Below are 5,006 nucleotides of genomic sequence, written 5' to 3'. Positions count from 1 at the left end.
TGCAGCTCTTAACATCTATTGTCGTTTGTGACTTTTAGGTGGTCCGCTAGTATTACACCGACCCCCCCCCCCCCCCCGCCCCTTGCTGCCCGGCCGAAGGAGCCGGCTCGCTGCCTCCGTGAGCTCTCCGCAAGTATTACCGGGACTCTGCGATGAAGCCTTGACCTTTTCCATGGGAAGGCAACGGCCGAGGAGTCGCGGTGAGTCGGGGAGGGAGGGAGGAAGGAAGAGCCAGGGTCCGCTCAAGTTTCAGCGATGCCGCATCGCTTTGTCTCCTCTTAACCCAGGTATGTGCCGCAACGATAGCGTCAGCCTGGGAGCGCAGCCGAAGCGTGCGGCCCCAAGGAGCCCGGCCCTCTTAGGAGATGGTGAGTGGAGGAACTGTCGGGTTCTGGCTGAGGTGCCACTAAGTTCACGCCTTGATGTTTGGTTCTCTTTCTTGTAGCCAACTAAGAGACAACGGCCTGGTAACGGCTGGAACTTCCCAGATGGCGAGGTGGCCTTCTTTCACACCTGATGCAGATTTGCATCCCCGGACAGCCGAGAGGTAAGTCGAGGGCTACGCCTCACAGAGGTGACGAGAGCGATGTGCTGGGTCGGGACTCGTCGGAGGGATTTTTGAATTAGCTCTGGAGACGGGGATGTCCAAGAAAGGGCCCCTTTAGGCCACATAACGGGAAAGTCTCATTTTTGATCACAATGCTGAGGCGCGTAGGACAGAACAGTCCCGGTGTGTGTCGTGTCGCTCGTCTATCGTGTGTTCTGCGTCTTTTGGGCTTCTTGTGTCGTGTGTCTTTTTCCTTTGCCCTTCGAGGTGCTGGCGGCCGTTCTTCTCACTGGGAGTTTCTCTCCGTGTTGCACCCCCGTGTTCGTCACGTCCCGTGTCACAGGGGCCAGCGTGGGTTTGGCCCGGAGCTGCTCTGCCCTGCTGCATAGTCTGGCGTTATAGGTGCGATAGGGCAAAGCCCGGGGACTTGAAATTTGTTATGTAGGCTGTAGTTGCCATCTAGATGGTATTCCTAGATTGACATAAGGTGTCTGTAGCCAGTAAGTTCTCATGCAGCTCTTTGACTTTTATCATTAACTTTCTTTCAGACGCAGATCGATTATATCTGTGGCGGAGCGCTCCATACCAGGTGAGGGGGTTCCCACAGGAAGGTGAGTCACCGTTTGTGTTTGCGGGGCAAGTGTAAACGGGTGGCTATGTTCTAGCATTGTTCTCTGTCTTTGTTTTTAGGTGGTAAAGCCGGATCTTAGCAGTCAGTGTCGAGTGAGCGAGGTAAGCAGTGGCCGGTGGAAAGAAAAAGTTGTTGTTGCTTGGGCGCCAGGTTCTGGCGCAGCTCTTAGCATCTATTGTCATTTGTGCGTTTTAGGCGGTCCACTTGCATTACGCCGAACCCCCTCGCAGAACGGCCGACGGACCCGGCTCGCCGCCCTCGTGACCCCTCTGCAAGTATGGCAAAGCTCTGCGATGAAGCCCTGACCTTTTCCAGGTGAGGGTGCAGTCCGGGTAGCCTTTGGCAATGGCCGAGGAGTTGCGGCGAGTCGGGGAGGGAGGGAGGAGCGAGGGTCCACTCAGGTTTCAGCAATGCTACATGGCCTGTCTCCTCTTACCTCAGGTATAGCCTGCGACGGTGGCATCAGCCTCGGAGCGCGGCCGAAGCGTGCAGCGTGAGGTCCCCTGCCATCTTAGGAGATGGTGAGTACAAGAATTGTAGTGGGCCACGTGCCGCTAAGTTCAGGCCTTGACAGGTTTTTTTTAATCGTAGCTGACTAAGAGACAACAGCCCGGCGACGGCAGGAGCTTCCCGGACGGTGAGCGGCCTTCTTTTGCACCCGAGGAGGATTCGCATCCCCGGATGTCCGAGAGATAAGTTGAGGGGATGCAAGCGGGGTGTCGGGTCGGGGCTCGCCGCGAGGGAATTTTGTGTCAGCTTCAGAGATGGGGATGTCTAAGAAGGGGCCCCTTTAGGCCCCCTAAAGGGAAAGTCTCCCTTTTGATCACAGCGCTGAGGCGAGCCAGGCAGAGCAGTCATAGTGCACGTTGTGTAGCTTGTCTCCTGCGTGTTCTGTCTCTACTGGGTGTCTCGTGTCTTCTGCCTTAGCCCTCGATGTGCTTGTGGTCATTCTTCTCGCCGAGAGTTTTCTCTCCTCGTCGCTTCCCCTCGTTCGTCATCATCTGTGTCACGGGAGCCTGTGTGGGTTTGGTCCGGAGCTCGTCTGCCCTGCTGCACAGCCTGGCCTATAGGTGTAATAGGACCGGGCCCGGGGACTTGAAATTTGTAATGTAGGGTGTAGTTTGACCTCAAGATGGTATTCCTGGATTGACACAGGACGGCTGGAGCTATTAAGTTCCTGTGCACCGCTTTGACTTTTGTCATCGCTTTCTTTCAGATGCAGACGGATTAAATCCGTGGCAGAGCCCCCTGCACCGGGTGAGGGGGTTCCCGCAGGAAGGCGAGTTACCGTTTGTGTTTGCAGGGCGAGTGTAAATGGTGGCTATGTTTACAGCATTGTTCTTTGTTTTTAGGAGGTTAAGCTGGATAGCAGCAGTCAAAGTGAGTTGAGCAAGGTAAGCGGTGAGTGGTGGAAAGAAAAAGTTGTCATTCCTTGGGTGTCAAGTTCTGGTACAGCTCTAAGCATCTGTTGTCATTTGTGTGTTTTAGGTGGTCTGCCTGTATTCTCCGAGCCTCCTTGCTGCCAGACCTGGCTCGCCACCCTTGTGAGCCCTCTGAAAATATTATGGGACTATTCGACCGAGCCTTCACTTTTTCCGTTCGAAGGGTCTTTCTGAGCAGCCTTTGGCAACGGCTGGGTGTTGGGGTCCCTCCCCTGCCGTGTAGCCCTTGGAGAGGGGCCCTGAGGGCACAGACACGGGGCTTCCCTGCCCCTGCTCAGCCTCGTTCCCATTGGTTGGTTTGTGTTCCCTGCGCGGGCAGAAGGACCCTTGGTCCCGTGACTGGAACAGTTCCTCGGCAGAGCCCCGGCCATGCGGCTGGAGAAATAAACATCTCTGAAACAGCTATCAAGAATCTGTCTGTCCATATATATTTCCTTTCCACGGGACTCCTGGTTTGATATATGCGTGTTGCAGGATCCCCACTGCAACAAATGGTGGAGATTTGTGAGCAGAACGATCCCCGATCCCTAAGCGACTGATTTGTGTGAGTAAACCCTGGAAACTTTGGATTCCTCTTCTTGGTTTTGCTTTGCTATTCCGTATCTAAACTATGGAGGAACCGTGGGAAGACTCTTGGCTCTCAGAGCCGCATATGGACATTTATCTTAAACTTAAAATGATTCTTGAACAACGATTTGTAAATTTTAGCTTGATTCAAGCTCAAAAAGAACTGAAACACTTCCTGGCATGGTTGTTTAAGAACTTTTTCTATGTTTCTTGGGATTTAATTCTTACCAAGGGCTTTTGGAAAACCGTTTGGACACAGTTAATACTGGAGTCAAAATATATGCCGATGGAAGAATATTTTCGTGAATATTATTTAGTTACCGAGACTGTTGAGCAATGTCAGCTGTGTCCTGGCGAAGGGAAGCCTGGCGCAGGGACCGTGCGGCCCAGGCCACGTGCACCGAGCACTCTGCGAGCAGCAGCGAGGCAGTTCCCGCGTGCGGGCGGAGCCACGCGAGCCGCAGTGTCGGTGGCGGAGCGAGGCGCGGCGGGACCCGGCGGGACCCGCACAGCGCAGCACAGCGCGTGGTGGAGCGAGCCCCGGGAACGCCCGACCGAGAGGGGCGGCGCGCGGGCAGCGGCTGGCGGCGATGGCGGTGGAGCGGAGCCGCGCCCAGCCGAGACGCGCGCTGGAGCGGAGCGCGGGGGAGTCATCGCTCGGGGGCCCGGCCGAGACGTGGGTGCAGCGCCCGACATCGGCAGCGAAGCTGCGACCAGAGGAGGCGACGCACGGAGAACTGAGCGGCGTGGCCCGGCCCGGCCCGCGCAGCCCCGAACGCGACCCCGGGAAGAGCGCGCAGGCACCAGCAGCCCCGACAATTCCAACACGGGAGCAACCGAAGGAGAGAGCAAAGAGGCAGCGAGACAGAAAACAGCAGCCACTCGGAAAAAGGAAAAGATCATAGCAACTAAGACCTTAGGGATAGTAAAATGGTATAATGTTAAGCAAAATTATGGTTTTATAACAAGGTGTGACAACCAGCAAGACATATTCGTGCATAGAACTGCTATTAAAAAGAATAACCCTGAAAAATGCATCCCAAGCTTGGGAGATGGAGAGGTGGTGGAATTTAATATTGTACTAGGGAGAAAAGGGTTACAAGCATCGCAGGTCACTGGGCCTGATGGTGTTCCTGTAAAAGGCAGTATATATGCAAAAAATCGTAGTCATGTTAGACAGTATCTCTATTGTAAGCCCCCCCTACAGTTTCCCTTTCCTAATCCCACCTTTCCCTTTTACCCTATGTCCTATTACCCCCAGTGTATTCCCAATCCATTTTTTCATCCATGGTTTCCCTCACAAAACCATGCTTTTGCCAATTGTTTCCCCAAAAATCCCTTTCCAATGCCGAGTGGGGGATGAAAAGGGGGAGGGAAGAAGTTAAACCCTCTCCTGCCTCAGTTTCCCCACAAAGCATGCTCAGAGAATTCTGTCTCCCTTCTGTCAGCCCTAAGATGTTCCAGAGAATCTGTTTGGACATTTAAAGACTCAGGAGGGTGGCTTGTTTTGTTTTGAAACTGTTCTTGTTATGTTTATCCAGTTGTTTTCATTCTCCTTTTATTAAAATAAAACGGGTGAGGTGTTGGGGTCCCTCCCCTGCCGTGTAGCCCTGGGAGAGGGGCCCTGAGGGCACAGACACGGGGCTTCCCTGTCCTTGCTCAGCCTCGTTCCCATTGGTTGGTTTGTGTTCCCTGCGCGGGCAGAAGGACCCTTGGTCCCGTGACTGGAACAGTTCCTCGGCAGAGCTCCGGCCATGCGGCTGGAGAAATAAACATCTCTGAAACAGCTATCAAGAATCTGTCTGTCCATATATATTTC

At 54.2% G+C, this 5,006-nt stretch overlaps 1 long non-coding RNA gene across 1 annotated transcript; it reads left to right on the top strand.

The window, feature by feature from the left end:
• Positions 1-287: 287 nt before the first annotated feature.
• On the top strand, positions 288-1,470 carry LOC125319542. Its single transcript, XR_007200792.1, has 5 exons — positions 288-368; positions 446-547; positions 1,096-1,136; positions 1,238-1,279; positions 1,374-1,470. It is a non-coding gene; the product is annotated as an uncharacterized LOC125319542 (long non-coding RNA).
• Positions 1,471-5,006: the final 3,536 nt, after the last annotated feature.

The sequence above is a fragment of the Corvus hawaiiensis genome, chromosome Z (genome assembly GCF_020740725.1).
Source record: "Corvus hawaiiensis isolate bCorHaw1 chromosome Z, bCorHaw1.pri.cur, whole genome shotgun sequence".
Taxonomy (NCBI): domain Eukaryota; kingdom Metazoa; phylum Chordata; class Aves; order Passeriformes; family Corvidae; genus Corvus; species Corvus hawaiiensis.
Note: the sequence above shows the minus strand (reverse complement) of the source record. Positions and strands in the feature narration are given on the sequence as shown.